The 17,329-nt window shown below is 34.5% G+C and overlaps 1 long non-coding RNA gene across 1 annotated transcript; it reads left to right on the forward strand.

Moving 5' to 3' along the window:
- The first annotated feature begins 5,583 nt into the window (after positions 1–5,583).
- LOC126892583 (uncharacterized) lies at positions 5,584–7,857 on the forward strand. The gene is made up of 2 exons (XR_007700916.1): positions 5,584–6,082; positions 6,709–7,857. It is a non-coding gene; the product is annotated as an uncharacterized LOC126892583 (long non-coding RNA).
- The last annotated feature ends 9,472 nt before the right edge of the window (positions 7,858–17,329 follow it).

The following is a 17,329-nucleotide window of genomic DNA, read 5'->3' on the forward strand; positions in this document are numbered from 1 at the left end:
TAATTTATTATTGATCATTACCTAATTAATATATATTTGAAACCCTAATATTCTGAAATGAAAACAAAAAACAAACCCCCTATTTATAAAAAAACCCTATGGAAAAGATACTGGGTTTATATGCAAATAAAAACAGTAGCTGTAAATAAGAATAATAAATAGTTATGAAATTAACAAAAAAAATAGGCTTATCTTTTAAAGCAGATGATTATGCCTATAAGTCGTCCACTAGGTGTTTTATTCCTCCGGGTACGATAACGTCCAACGCAGATGGGAAGCTGTTCAAAAAGAAGTGAAGCTGCTGCTCTATTGAAGGTGGTGAAATTAGGTAATGATGTTATTTCCAAATGTTACTTCCAAATGTCTGTCCAAATTTACAACCCCAAAATAAATACTTTAGGGGAACGGCTATCTACAAGATAAAAACATTTTTTTTTATAGAAATTGGCTATACTCTGGACAGTGCACAACACATTGTACCGAACAAACAAAGCATTACTGTTCGGCTTTTATTTAAAATCAATTACTGGAAAAAAAAATAAATAAACATCTTGGTTTGGTTATGTCATGTCAAACTTTATGTCAGTCCACAGTCTCAGCATTAAACGGCACATGCGCATTTACCTGTATCTGCGCGTTAAAACTTTGAACATGCCATCCATGTGGTAGAAGAAAAAAAATTGACGAAAAACTATTGATGTACAAAAACGTTTAAGTGGAACGATATTTTGACGATAAAAACTCTCGACCTTGAATACGGTATTATAATAAAATATACTTGAAACACAAATATATGTATCGTAATATAATTAGCAAAATGAATTAAAAGAATATCTAACAAAATAAAGAAGTAATGATGATGGATGATGAGTTTTATACCAAGACATAATAAGTAGACTTACCTGAAGCTTAAAACACAGACAACCTCTGCGTTATTCCGCAGTTACTATTATTACTGAAATTTTAAGGGCAAATTTTAACTTCTATTTTTCCTATGGGTATAACTGTTGTTTAAGGTAGTTTTTCTTTATATAATCGATGTTATACTTGTAGTATGGACGCTTCAGATGCCGTTCCTTGCACAGAAATTTGTCTGTGTTTTCCTCGTTCAGTCTATTTCCATACTATCGCTTCAGTCAGAATTTCATTTGCGCGAAGTACACGCTGGCAGCGCTCGCATGATTAAAAATCGTATTAAAGCGTAACCGGCGTATCTTGGATATTTCTGGAGGGATATCTGTTTAATTTTTTTTTTAGTGGAAGTAATTTAATCAGTAACCGCTACAGCGCTTGTCACTTGACACGCTACTATACACATCTCATTTGTCACTCGCACTTTTTACACGTAGTGACAACTTCTCAAAGTATAAATTAGTCTTAAGACACATCCTTAACGGTGATCTTTTTAAGTGCTGCCACAGTCATTCCCTCATCCAACCAGGTCAACAACACTTGGAGAAGCCGTCAACGATAGTTCCGTTTCATAGCCTCTAAAACTCCTTGGTCCAGAGGTTGAATGAGAGATGTGACGTTAGGTGGCAAGAACACAGCTTTAATGTCACCGCTAACCAACGAACTTGTATCTGGATGAGATGGCGCGTTGCCCAAAAGAAGAATAGCTTTTCTTGGTAGATTACTCTTGAAGTAGGCCTCAAACAGATAGATAGATAGATAGATAGATAGATCTTTATTTGAAATAGGAAAAACCTAATATACATAAATTTAAAACAAAAATTACAATATGAAGTTAAAGTTAAGTGAAGACATAAAATCATAGGTAATACAATATATAATAAAATAAAAAATATATATAAAACATAAAGTCAACAAAAAGGTACATCATATAACAAAGACACATACATTGAAAAAAAGTAATTCCAAAATTTGCAGTTATATTTTCCCAAATCTTTTATATATTTCCTTAATTCACTTTTAAATAATAAAAATGACTTACAATCCTTCAAATGCATGGGTAGTTATATTCTTGAAAACTCCTAAATAATAAAGATGACATTGAGTTGGTTAGATTAACTCTGTTTACATAAATGTTGTTTTTATTTCTTGTGTCATGGTCATGTATGTCACTATGAAAACAAATAAACTGGCGAAAATAAGGTGGAGCTAAGCAGTTAATTATTTTATAAATTAACAACATTGTAAAATAGTACAGTCTCTGCAAAACGAACGAACTGCTAAAACAACTCAAACGAACTCGTCAAAAAACCAATCTTCAAAAATTTGAACGCACTACGTTGATTACTGCAGTGGGTAGGCACTTTACTTGAATATTTTTAAAAGCCCTTGGAGTCTCCGATTTTCCAATAAGTAGAGGTCTTAATTTTAAGGAACCAGAAGAGTTGCTACACATCAAGAGTTACTCGTTCTTTTCTTTTTGTGCATCCAGGCGCAGTTTTTCAATTTGTGCTGCCAGTGTTTTATTTGGAAGCATTCTGAAATTGAGACCTGTTTCGTCACAATTGAAGATTTGGTCTGGCGTGAGGCCATGCTCTAAAATAAGATCTCTCAATTTTAAATTAAACAGATGAATCAGCCGAAAGTTTTTCACCCGAAATGTTAACCCAGTAGTCAGCATTTTAGTGAGAATCTCAATTTGTTTCAATTGCATATAAAAAAAAATAAAGGCGTTAAATAAAAACATATTTTTTTCAGAAAATTTGCTTATTAAATTATGGAAAGAGATTAACTAAATGTTATTATGTTATAATTATAAAAAAAATATCACTTAACAAAATATGGCACTTTTCACCTGTAGTCAGCCTCATTTCTCCCCAAGTCAGCCATATCTACCCTGTAGTCAGCCACTTACTTATTCTTGGATGTTGGACATAGAAACTCTTTATTATATACATTGTCATAAACGTTAACGGCAAATTCAGTACATTTTAGATAATACCACGCAGGACAATTGTCACAAACAATATTTTTTAATTCGTTTATTGCTGTGTCACTAGTCAGTTCCTTTCTGCTTTCGTAAAATTCAGGAAGGTACTGACCTGCTCAGAGTTCGACCTTACACTGAGACTAAGGTTTACTAAATGCTACGTGTGGTCGGTGCTGCTCTATAGCATAGAGGGCTGGACACTCAAAACGAGGGATATAAACAGATTAGAAGCCTTCGAAATGTGGCTTTATCGCCGTATCCTAAAGATACCATGGACGGCGAAAGACACAAATATAGATGTCCTTAAAAGAATCAACCAAGAACGCCAGCTTTTCGAAAACACCAAGAAAAGAAAAACGGCGTATTTGGGTCACGTCATGCGAAACGAAAAATACCAGTTCCTTCAACTTATAATCCAGGGTAAAATTGAATACAAGAGAGGAATAGGACGCAAGAAAATGTCCTGGCTCCGAACCATAAGGCAATGGACAGGGATTAACGACATACAATCTCTGATCCGCATTACAAGAAACAGAGAGTTAATGGAAAATGTGATCGCTAACATCCATTAGTGGATTTGAATTTGAAGAAGAAGTCAGTTCCTCTTCACACGAGTCACACCTTATTCTGCTCACTGTGCATTTTTAACTTTTCTTTTTTGTAATTATTTTTTCTTTTGTTTTTCTTTCTCCTTGTTTTCCTTAGCTTCCAGTCTTTTGATTTTTTTAATCAATATATCGTTCTTTTTCTGCTCCTTAATTTCTACCTTCTGCTTCTCAAACTGTCTCCACTCATCGGAGGAAATGGCTCCTATTCTATTAATGGATTTTCTTGCAAAATACCATTTTCGGTGGGGTTTATGTTCCTACACTCTTTGTTATTTTTATATTCTCCGTAATATAGTTATGGTTTTCTAAAAGTTCGTCTTCCATTCGATTTTCTTTATCATCCTCCATCTTATCTTGGTTAATATTTGTTTCTGTTTCAGATTCCTTAGATGATATTTTCAACTTATCATGTGTCGGAGGTTCTTTGTGACAGTTCAGATCTTCTGGCGTATTTGCATTAAATTCAGCATCTTCTGGTTGCTGTGTTTCCTGGACTTCATGATTTTGTGGTATGACTTCAAATTTGGTTATAATTTCGAAGTCATTTAAGTCACTTTTTGTCAAATTATTTTCAAGTGTATAATCACCTATATTTGGTAAACTTATATTCAAAAACTGGTTGTGACACTATGTCTGATTGATTATGTGTATGATTAGGAAAACTTATGTCATTTATTTGTGCCTGGCTAATTGAATTTTCGGTTGAATTGAGACTTTCAGCATCGTGATTCTTTGCTGTGTTTAAAACATCAACAACGATTTTTGCGTCAACTCTAGCATTTTTCAACTCGCTACTAAGCTGATTATTTATCTTGATGGCGGTGTTCAAATGCCTGTTCTTTATTTTCTTGTCTACAGATTTAACATTCTTAGTGGAATTCTGATGTTTTCAAGAATATTTTGTACACATTTTGAGTAATCCAAGGCATTTGGATTGTATGGATATAGCCACACTTGCTAAAACCATTGCTGATAATTACAGGCAAATTTTCTTTTTCTAAAACTTTTTTGAGCAATGTACAAAAAGTTGATTTGCTCAAAATATTATTAACATTTTCAGGACGAGTTGCCCATTCGTGTACTGTATCTTTCCATTGTGACTTTAAAGGTTTGAATACACTTACATCTGCAGGCTGAATCAAATGTATTTGAATTACAAATGAATCATTTGGTGGAAGTACGTAAAGGATAATAACGTTTTCGTGACAATATTCACTGAGCCGCATTGATAAGTGGCTTTTATGTCCGTCAACAAAAACGATAACTGGCTTTTTTATGTTTTCTTCTTCCACCCATGTGTTCAAACCTTTAACAATATAATGATAAAATATATCTGATTCCATCCACCTGGTTTCTGATTTTCCTAACAGCCATCCAGCAGGCATACTGTTTATAACATCTTTTGGTGGTCTTACATATGAAAACACTACACAAGGAGGCAAAATCTTCCCAGAAGCTGTTGTACTTAATACCTGAGTAGGTACTAATTTTACTTTCATTGTTTCAAATCCATTGGGAGAAATATGGCAATCGGTAATTTTAAAACTTCTCGCAATGGATACTGTTTGTCATGTTGATACAATGCTTTAATATGGTCCCACGAAGTTGTTTTGCCATCAAATAAAGAATTACTTGATAATAAATTATTCCTGGCCAATTTAACCAAGTGAGGTGTATCAAACATGTAAATTATTTTCTGTTGATTTACATAAAAGAATGGTTTCTTAGAACTAACTCCAAATAAACTGGATCTTTCTTCTTCTTTTGCCCTTTAATTCGTCCAATTTTGAACATAGGCTTCCCCCAGTTTCCTCCGTTCGCTTCTGTTTAGTGCTTTGTTTCTAGTGCGTTCCTCCTATCTTTTTAATGTCATCTCCCCATCTCATCTGGGGTCGTCCTCTTGCTCTCTTTCCTGTCCATGGTCTCCATTGTTGTATCGTGCTATTCCACCTATTGTCCGTTTGTCTAGCGTTATGACCTGCGAAGCTCCATTTTAGCCTGGCTATATGTTGTCCTGCGTCTTTGACTTTTGTTTTATTTCTTATCCAGTTGTTTTGCCTTTTGTCTGTCAATTTTACTCCTAACATTGCTCTCTCCATGGCTCTTTGTGTCTTCATTATTTTATCCATGTTTGCCTTGGTCAAGGTCCATGTTTGGCATGCGTATGTGAGAATTGGGAGTATGCACTTGTGACGTTCCGTCACTTATCTAATTAATTATTAATGGGAACACCTTATTGGATTATTGTTAAAATTATTTTCTTATAATATTAAAAACCCGTTCGCACAAAATTCCCTTAGCGACGTCATACTGGTGTATCGTGGCCACATTGATATTTCGTGAGGTTGGTACTGACGCCTGTCGCCAGCTGTCACGAGGTCGGAACGGTGAAGGGAGGCCATTGACTTGGGAGTGTCATGTGAGTGCAGATGGCGGCGTGAATTTCTTTGTAAATTAAATAAGTTATTTCCTGTTGCATAGTTCAATTATTGCTATTGCAAGTTATATTTGTTTTTTTGGGTGAATTAAAGTGACGGAATAATGGAACTGTAAGAAAACGGATCTCACGCCGGTATGTTTTTTATAATAGTTCTTAAGATGGTATCATAATTTTGGCAATTATAGTTCTCATTATAGATTTAATTTAAATCAAGTCATCGATTGGTTTTATGTAGAATATTGCAGTTTCTATAATGTATCCAGAAAAGATCTTTAATAATATTCTTAATATGTGGTTATGTTCATCAAAATTTTCCAGTTCTGAAACTTTTTCTGACAAAAAAAAATTTCTTTGTTTTGAAAAGTTCTTCCTGAAACCTATTAAATTTTACTTCATAGACTTCATAATTCTTTTCCCATATCTAGTATGTTCATATATTTTTACAGTACCTATTTCTTTATACAAAACATGTACAACTTCATTTGAAAAAAAAAACCAAATATATTATTTGTTAAGATAAAAAAAAAAGAGACATTCTACATGTAAATTGTAATTCTCCTTGTCTATTCGAATCAAGGCCATATTTGTTAAAAGTCTTATCACAACCCATGGTTAAAATGTCAAGCTAGATAGGTTTTTTGGGTCAATGAAAGGTCGGTTTTTTGGAGTCTTCTAAAAACCTCCTCGTTAACTTGTCTTCTTACTGCTCTTTCAAACCTGTTTTATTAGAAATAAACTGGGAATATTTTTGTTTTTAGCCATTCTGGAGAAATCTCATTACTGATGGTAAACCCTCTCTAACACCGAGAGCAGACACTTCCAACGTTCGATCAATCAGGGAACAAGCCAAAGGATACCGTCTCCCATTTGTTTTTGTATTGATTCATCATCCTGCACCCTCCGAGGGTAGTTTCATTAGCTATTGGGCAGTTGCACCACTTCGGTGATAACTTCATTCCACGGATTTGGTACCAGACACCAAGGATCGTTGTTGGAACATGTGAAAAGGGGTTTGTTTTGGGGGACATTTGTTCATACCAGTTAAAGACATATTTTTTTTTTCTAGTAATATTCAGGACATTTCATACTTTCATAATTTAATTACACATATATGTTTTTCTTTCTCCACAAATTTAAGTACATTTTAGATATAACAGCCATACCTTACAGTTAGTAGTGTTCCCCAAATTTATATAATTCCTGGTAGAAGTTTCGAGCTCGAATATTCTCCACCTACATGTTCTTTTCACTTGGTTTGTATTAATTTTAGACTTGTTTCCTCATTTAATTTAAAAATAATATTAGTTCAATTCACCTAAATTTAAAATCATTTAACTTGCTTCATAATTTTCAATTTTTATTAGATTTTTTGGTAAATATTATTTAACTTTCGCTATTAAACTTTTTATATTAAATTCGAATAAATCCCTAATACCCATCCCCTCAGGAAGGTACTAGTTTTACTTGCTGTTAGTATTTAGAACCACTAGTCAGAAAAGGATCTTTGTATCCAGTACTAAGTTGGTTCATTTAGGGACTTGTTACCCATCAACTCATTGAGAGTTGTATAATATATATTATATACATTAGGTATTTTCATTGTTCTAATATCAGGTAGTATTCAATTAGGGTGTACGTATTACAATCGTACAAGTGTTATTTGGTGAAGGGTTCATACTAATCTAGGTGTAGTTTGTACTTCCTATATTAGAGGTACTCATTTGTAAAAATTTTCTAACCTCATTCACATTATTGTTACATTATTTAATTGTATAAATCTGTAAATGACTTTCACTAGTATCTACCATTTCTTGTCATTTTAGAGTCACATACTAGTCACTTGTTTTAACTCAGAGATTGTGAATATCTAGTAGTTATATTTAATAAATATATACATTTATTGTGAATTTTTTTTAATTCTTTAAATTTATACATTTAATATACTTGTACTACAAATTTAATATACTCTATAGCAGCGTAGAATACCTGGAAGAGTGTTAACCTAGTTAGCCTTCTTCTGGCGCCCAAAAATTTATTCTATTTTCATTATATTATTATATTTACTCTATCTATCTTCTGAACATTATCTTAATATCTTCTTTTCTAGCCATCATTATCATTTCCTTTAATTTATTGTCTGGTCAAAAATAGGCGTGCAAATTGGCAGAATCCTTCCTTGAGTGTCAAGTGGCCATTCTCTTGCATATTTAGCTAGCCATTCAAGTTACATTTATCTATTCATAATTTTTTTCATCCCCTTTCTCTATCAAGTATACTGTTTTCATTTGCATAGTTCCATACTAGTACTACTGCAAAGTAGTATTCTAGTTACTTCGGCTTCTTCAACGTAGAAACCATCCATTTTTGTTCCTTTGGCTACATTAAGTAGGTCTTCTTTTTCCTACGTCTGTTTGGAGTTTATCACTCTCTGTGCATTCACTCCAACAGAAAATCTTCTTCTTTCTTGTTACATTGGCGCCCAACGTGGTGCCTTATTTTTGGTCTAAGACAGTTCATTTAGGTCATTTCTTTTCTTTTATCTGAAGTTTCTTTGTTATTTCCGTTGGTATATCTATACTCATTTTATTACTTATTTATTTTATCGTTAATATTTTCTGATATTTATCAGGTATTCTTATACGCTGTATTTATTTATTTTTTTTCCATATTTTGAGACCTCATTATAGTTTATGATTGTGCAACTCACATTCTAGATTAGATTTTGTATTTTATTGGGAACTTATATTTAATATTGCTATTACTTATATTACATACAACATATATTTTATTCCTCCATCCAATAGTGGTATATTTGGAGGTACACTTAAGCGTTGATCATATATATTTTTTTTCTAGAGTGGTAGTAAGTTACATATAACTAAAAATTTATTTCCAGTATTTAGGTACTAGATTTTCTTAAGTATACTTTATTTACTGGATCATTTATTTATTTACTTGATCTTATTTATTTATTCGCTTATATACCTGATAATATATATTTGCTGGCCGTTTTGATTTTGTTGGTGTGTTGCTAATCTTTTCTCAGTACTTATATATTCTGCGTGCAAACTTAGTTATATTTCATACTTCTGATCTTTGGACTGTTTGTCAATAATTTTGTTATCATCATGTGTGCTTTTAAAGTGGAACATCTTCTGGTGGACGAATTGGACTATGAGTTGAATATTAGGGACGTAGTACCAGAGGAGTTGGCAACAGTCGATAGAAAACGCAATCTTCTGCGGGGTGCTTTAAAACAAGAAGCAGGCAATAGGAGTTTTCTCCAAATTTCAGCTGCACATATTCCTTTTGAGGAACAACAGAAAGGAATCTCTGAAACATTAGACAGCTTGTCTAAAAAAATCGAGAAGTTTCGGGGAACTGTAAATGATGCAGAATACGCGCGATTAACATCTCGTTTAGCCCATATTTCTGGCCGTGTACACTTGTTACACTGTGCTACTGAGGAACAGGAACCTTTTAAGAAGTCTGTTTCTCTTAGAATATTAACCCTAGAGGGTGAACTTGATTCTAGAGTTAACCCCGTAGCTACCTCTACTCCTAATGCTCCCGTCAACGTATCTAGCTTCACCTACCCCAAACCTGTGCAAGTACACAAATGGGGTATTTCATTTTCTGGTGAAAAACAGCACACTGATGTAATGTCGTTTTTAGAAAGGGTTGAATGTCTTCGTGTGTCTAGAGGTGTCTCTGAAGAGGATTTGTTTGCTGCTTCTGCTGAACTGTTCACCGGTCCAGCTTTTACATGGTTTATGAATAATAGGGGTAGTTTTTCTTGTTGGTTGGATCTGATTAAAAGGTTGAAGTCAGATTTTCTTCCTTACTCATTCCAGGACGATTTACTAGATCAAATTAAAAATCATAAGCAGAAACCTGGGGAATCTGTTACTATGTTTATTAATACTATATTAGGTATGTGTAGTCGTCTAGACACTCCTTTGTCAGATTTATCTAAAATTAAAATTATCCTTAAGTGTCTATTACCCTTTTACCATCAACAATTAGCTCTGATGGACATTCAGAACATTGATGACCTCACTGTAAAGTGCAAACGTTTGGAGGAAACGTTATCCTGGTCTTCTCAACCTCCATCCACATCTAGATCCTCTTCTAATTCTTCTTCTCAGCCAACTTCCTTTAGGCAACGTTCTTGGCAAAATAAGGGTCATGAACATAATGTTTCTGTTGTTAGTTCTGTTGTCTGCTGGAATTGTGGTCAGGTTGGCCACCCGTTTTACAATTGTAGGATTCCTCAAACCCGTATTTTCTGCCATGGTTGTGGCCTAGAGAACACCCTTAAAAGGAACTGTTCTAAGTGTTCGGGAAACGAAATGTCGGAGTTCCGTCCCCTGAGCGTTTCTCCGTCCACCTCCCAATCAGGGAATCAAACTCCATCAGACAACGAGACCGTCGGCCCAAGCACACCCAGCAACTCAAACCCATCTTCCAGTCGGAAAGGGAAGAGAGTACCGTTCAAGAAACAAGCACACACCACAAATCAAAATCAGTCCAGAAATTAACTTTTTGTCAGGATACGTTGAATTCGCAGGGTTCACATGATTACAAATCCACAAATTCTTCTTTAATTAGTAGTGTTAAGCATAATAATAATTTTGATAGTGAAGTAGTTCCATATAACGGTTGTAGCCAACCAAATACTTTAGACTTAGATATTAATTCTCTATTGGTTAGGAAACAAAATGATAATAGGCCGTATCTACCTATACAAATTTTAGGACAACCGTGTTTAGCTTTATTAGATAGTGGCTCTAATATTTCTTTGATAGGGGCACATTCATTAAATTTATTGAAAATTGCTAATATTCCCATTATGCCCATTTCATCCTTGCAAGTATCTACAGCAGATGGTACAGTTCAGTCTATTACAGGCAAACTCCAAATTGAAATCACAGTGGCAAACTTATGTAGGCAAATTACATTTTATGTTATTCCTTCTGTACAGAATTCTATAATTTTAGGTATGGACTTCTTCAATGCATTTAATAGCACCTTAAGTTGTTCTGATTTTTCTTTTTCCATATCTGAATTCAATCTGTCTACTCTTAGTGCTATTCATGATTTTTCCAGTTTATCTAGTGCTGAACAAAGGCAATTGGAGAATATGATCTCTCAGTTTACTACTATTTCTTCAAATGACAAACTAGGTCGTACTTCATTAATATCTCACACTATTGAGGTGGGAAATCCTACTCCCTTCAGATTATATCAGTATCCCATACCTCAAGCCTGGCAGGCAGATTTAGAAAAAGAAGTAGATTCGATGCTTGCTTTAAATATCATAGAACATTCAACGTCGTCCTATTGTTCCCCACTCTGGTTAACAAAGAAGAAGGATGGATCCTTCAGGATCTGCTTTGATGGTCGAAAACTAAACAGTATCACCACTAACAGGGATGCTTATCCAATTCCCCGAATCGACGTGATTTTGAGCAAACTTCAGAATGCCAAATATATCTCTTCGATTGATTTGTCTAAGGCCTTCTTACAGATCCCACTGAGTGAAGAGAGCAAGAAGTATACTGCTTTTGCTGTCAGTGGTAAAGGACTGTTCCAGTTTGTCACCATGCCTTTCGGTCTTGTTTCTGCTCCCCAGACAATGTGTCGTCTGATGGATTTAGTCATTGGTCCACAGTTAGAGCCCTATGTTTTCTATTATTTGGACGATATTTTGGTTGTCACCCCTGATTTTGCCCTTCATATGGAAATTTTAGATAAGTTGTTTTTACGTCTTAAGGAAGCTAATTTAACGATTAATTTGGATAAGTGTCAGTTTTGTCGCCCTAGTCTTAAGTTTTTGGGTTATGTTGTTGATAATCAGGGTCTAAGGACTGATCCTGAGAAAATAGTTGCTATTAAGAATTTCCCTATACCTAAGACCACCACCCAAGTCCGTAGGATATTGGGAATGTGTGGATATTATCGCCGGTTTGTACCTTCGTACTCTACCTTGTTGTCACCCCTTACTGATCTTCTGAAGAACAGGAAAAAAGGGCAGACCATTACTTGGACTCCTGAGGCCGATGAAGCTTTTAGGCGCGTTAAAGAGGCTTTAACTAGCGCACCGGTTATGATGTCACCTAATTTTAACGAGCATTTTTATTTGATGACTGATTGCTCTAATACTGCTTCTGGTGGCGTGTTGTTTCAGTTGAAAGATGGCTCTGAACATCCCATAGCCTACACGAGTAAGAAATTAAATAAGGCCCAGAAAAACTATTCCACCACGGAGAAAGAACTCTTAGCTATCATACATGGGTTAGAAGCATTCCGTTATTATTTAGAGGGTCGTAATTTCACTATAATTACGGACCATAGTTCCTTGGTATGGCTTCATAGTATGAAAAACCCATCTCAGAGACTTTCCCGATGGATATGCAAACTGGCTGCCTATTCATATAAAATTGTTCATCGAAAGGCCAACAGTGTAGTGGTTGCTGATGCTCTTTCCCCTGTCCATGATCTTAATGTTTTAGATTTGTCCACATTAACTCCTGATGAGTGGTATTACAATATGATTGATAGGGTCACTCAAGACCCACAAAATTATCCTGATTTTAAGGTAGAGAACAATATACTGTACAAACACATCTTAAGTCCTATAGAGTCCTTATCCAATATGTCGGAGTGGAAAATAGTTGTACCTACACCAAATAGGGAAAATATTCTGCATATGTTTCATGATGAAGTTACAGCTGGTCATTTTGGGTTTTATAAGACTTATCACCGTATTGCTGAATTATATTATTGGCCTGGCATGCGGAAGTCTATTAAAAAGTACATTTCTAAATGCATGGTTTGTGCTACTTGTAAACCAAGTAATTTACCACAAGCTGGACTTATGGGGTCCTTCAGGAACATTAATTTTCCTTGGCAGATGATCTCAATGGATCTCATTGGACCGTATCCTCGGAGCTACAAGGGTAATACCTATTGCTTGGTAGTTGTGGATTATTTCACCAAATTTCCTTTAGTTTGTCCTCTTCGTCAGGCCACAACTCCAGCAATTTTGAAATATTTGGAGGAACAAGTCTTTTTGGTGTATGGTGTTCCCCAAATTGTGTCATGTGACAACGGTCCTCAGTTTGTATCAAAGGCCTTTAAAGATCTTTTAGCTAAATATAAGGTTCAGAAGACCTTTTATAATGCTGCCTACCATCCTCAAGCCAATCATACTGAGAGAGTGAATCGCAGTATCGTCACAGCCCTTAGGTCCTATACATTCCCAGATCACAGAGCTTGGGATCAATATATCCATTCCATAGCTCAAGCCATAAGGACATCTGTCCATGAGGTGACCCAATGTTCTCCGGCATATCTCAATTTTGGTAGAAATGTTGCTTTATCTGGTGACTATTTTGGTGCAATTTCAGACACTTCCACAAATCTCCCTCAGATATCCGATAACCTTCATCGCTTAGATGATCTCCAGACTCTACCTCAAATTTTTTCTGACATTAGGAAGAAGTTAAAAACTTCCTATTTAAGGAACCAGCAGCAGTATAATTTGAGGAAAAGAGATCTGCGATTCTTCGTTGGAGATAGAGTGTTGAAGCGAAACTTTGTAAAGTCTAATAAGGGTGATGCTATTTCGGCAAAATTTTGCCAGAAATATATTCCCTGTACGGTTGTGAAGGTAATATCCCCTTTAGTGTATGAATTGAAGGACAATTCGACTAACAAACGAATTGGACAATTTCACATAAAGGATTTACTGCCTGATAACACCAGGGATGAGGTTGATTCGTCATCTTCGGAAGAAGATTAACTTTATAGGGTTGTTAGAGCTAACCTCTTCCTCTATTTGTCTTTAGCTCAATCCTTATTATTATTTGATATTATAGTCTAATGTTGTATTCACCATATAGGGCAGGTACATAGCAATTTTATCTTTTGGCATTGTTGTTAGCTGACTTCCAATTTAGGAATCATTAGGTTAATAATTTATGTAATACTCTTATGTATGAGCTTATCATTTTTTTGTATTATTAATGGTGCCCTTTAATTACCATGAGTCAACATTTAGCAACTAATCCTGTCGGTAGGATTATCTATTTAATAAGAACTTCACTTGTATTTTTAGTGTGTACACCTCACACCTTATTATAGAAGGGTGTTGATTATTATAGATTTATATTTGAATATGTAGGCTCATACAAGTAAGTTGGTTTAATATTGATATTTATTATGGAACTATGGAACTAACGATATTATACACTACTTATCTCAGGTTGTGTGTTTTATTTTTGATATTTGATTACATACTATCTTTTAAATATATCCTTTATTATCTTCTTATTGGATTTGCCATATAGGAAAGATGTTGTGGGTCTTAATTTGATATTGGTTACTGTATTGATATTTGTCACGGATCTCTTGAATACTTTGTAATAATTTATATCTTTATGCCCTAGACAACATGATTCTGGAATTAGTTTGGAATTTTGATGTGTGTATGGATTTCTTCTTCTGAACTAGTCTGCCAATACTCTGTTAATTCTAGATAGTGAATACGTGGGTTCGAAATTCAGCAACTGATCACTGCTATCCGATTTCGTAACCTATGTCTTCATGGCAGAGTACGCAGACGTCTATTCGTCATCACATCCTTGTGTAATTAGTCTAATTATTCCAGTTACATGTTTACCATTTGATAGGGAAGTATTTAGTTTATATTATGTCTCGTACTTCATAGTATGTTTTGTTGTTGACTATCCCTATACATAGTAGTTCGTTAATTTGGTGTTTGGGGTGTTTAGACAAATGATTAATTTTTTTTAGTATTTTCCCACTTCTTTCCTTAGGCATCAGTTGTTGTTTAGATTCAGGAATATTTCCTGGATAATTCTATGTATGCGAGAACCCATGAATCTACAGTTTTATTTAAAATTGGTTGCACGTTCTCAACATATTTTTTTTTCTTTCTATCATGTATCATGGTGTCATAGAACTTGTAAGTTCTCTATTTAGATTTTATTATTACAATTGGTTCTTTACCTATGTTTGGTTATTCTAATACCCCTGTTGTAGCAAGATGCTATAATTAGTGTGAATACCAGCATGAACCAATTTTAGTTCATTTAGTATTAGTGAGAATTGGTCCAAAAATCTTTCTGATCGTTCTTCTTTGGATATGCTCTTATAAATCTGGTGTCCATTGATAGTCCGATTTTGGATTAAGTGTCCGATTCTTCACTTATTTTGTTTATTCGGTTGGATAGGTTCGTGTTACCGGATGTGGGTGTACGTAGACCTAATTTATTTCTATGATTTAGTATTGGTGTGAATTGGTCAATAAATCTTCCTGATTGTCCTTCTCTGGATATGCTAGTACGAATCTGGTGTCCATTGTTAGTTCAGTTTTGGATTAAGTGTTCGATTCTTCACTTATTTTAGTTATTGATTTCTTTGGTCTTACTTTAGTATATTTACTTGCGTTATTGTACGAATAGGCTCACACCTTTGCCTGGTTGTTCGTCCTTGGATATACACTTTATAAAGCTGATGTCCCTGGATAGTTCAATTTTGGATTTAGGGCCCATTCGACATTTATTTGTCATTATGAACTTTAGTAAATTATTTAGTTTATCTTTGGCTTTTAGACAAAATGCCGAGGATATCTTAATATCACTTCGAGTCATCTGTTGCGGTTCATGATATCTGCTGCAGTGACCATCCTGCTTTCTCCTGAGGCATGGTTTGTAGTTATTTGTAATCTTGCGAATCGACGAGAAATAATACACTACTACTACTTTAGTTTAATATTTAGAGATATAAAAAAAAAAAAATTTGATTAAATTTTTTTTTCTCCCAGTAGGAGGAGAATGTGACGTTCCGTCACTTATCTAATTAATTATTAATGGGAACACCTTATTGGATTATTGTTAAAATTATTTTCTTATAATATTAAAAACCCGTTCGCACAAAATTCCCTTAGCGACGTCATACTGGTGTATCGTGGCCACATTGATATTTCGTGAGGTTGGTACTGACGCCTGTCGCCAGCTGTCACGAGGTCGGAACGGTGAAGGGAGGCCATTGACTTGGGAGTGTCATGTGAGTGCAGATGGCGGCGTGAATTTCTTTGTAAATTAAATAAGTTATTTCCTGTTGCATAGTTCAATTATTGCTATTGCAAGTTATATTTGTTTTTTTGGGTGAATTAAAGTGACGGAATAATGGAACTGTAAGAAAACGGATCTCACGCCGGTATGTTTTTTATAATAGTTCTTAAGATGGTATCATAATTTTGGCAATTATAGTTCTCATTATAGATTTAATTTAAATCAAGTCATCGATTGGTTTTATGTAGAATATTGCAGTTTCTATAATGTATCCAGAAAAGATCTTTAATAATATTCTTAATATGTGGTTATGTTCATCAAAATTTTCCAGTTCTGAAACTTTTTCTGACAAAAAAAAATTTCTTTGTTTTGAAAAGTTCTTCCTGAAACCTATTAAATTTTACTTCATAGACTTCATAATTCTTTTCCCATATCTAGTATGTTCATATATTTTTACAGTACCTATTTCTTTATACAAAACATGTACAACTTCATTTGAAAAAAAAAACCAAATATATTATTTGTTAAGATAAAAAAAAAAAGAGACATTCTACATGTAAATTGTAATTCTCCTTGTCTATTCGAATCAAGGCCATATTTGTTAAAAGTCTTATCACAACCCATGGTTAAAATGTCAAGCTAGATAGGTTTTTTGGGTCAATGAAAGGTCGGTTTTTTGGAGTCTTCTAAAAACCTCCTCGTTAACTTGTCTTCTTACTGCTCTTTCAAACCTGTTTTATTAGAAATAAACTGGGAATATTTTTGTTTTTAGCCATTCTGGAGAAATCTCATTACTGATGGTAAACCCTCTCTAACACCGAGAGCAGACACTTCCAACGTTCGATCAATCAGGGAACAAGCCAAAGGATACCGTCTCCCATTTGTTTTTGTATTGATTCATCATCCTGCACCCTCCGAGGGTAGTTTCATTAGCTATTGGGCAGTTGCACCACTTCGGTGATAACTTCATTCCACGGATTTGGTACCAGACACCAAGGATCGTTGTTGGAACATGTGAAAAGGGGTTTGTTTTGGGGGACATTTGTTCATACCAGTTAAAGACATATTTTTTTTTTCTAGTAATATTCAGGACATTTCATACTTTCATAATTTAATTACACATATATGTTTTTCTTTCTCCACAAATTTAAGTACATTTTAGATATAACAGCCATACCTTACAGTTAGTAGTGTTCCCCAAATTTATATAATTCCTGGTAGAAGTTTCGAGCTCGAATATTCTCCACCTACATGTTCTTTTCACTTGGTTTGTATT

This window comes from Diabrotica virgifera, chromosome 9, assembly GCF_917563875.1.
Source record: "Diabrotica virgifera virgifera chromosome 9, PGI_DIABVI_V3a".
In the NCBI taxonomy this organism is placed as follows: Eukaryota; Metazoa; Arthropoda; class Insecta; order Coleoptera; family Chrysomelidae; genus Diabrotica; species Diabrotica virgifera.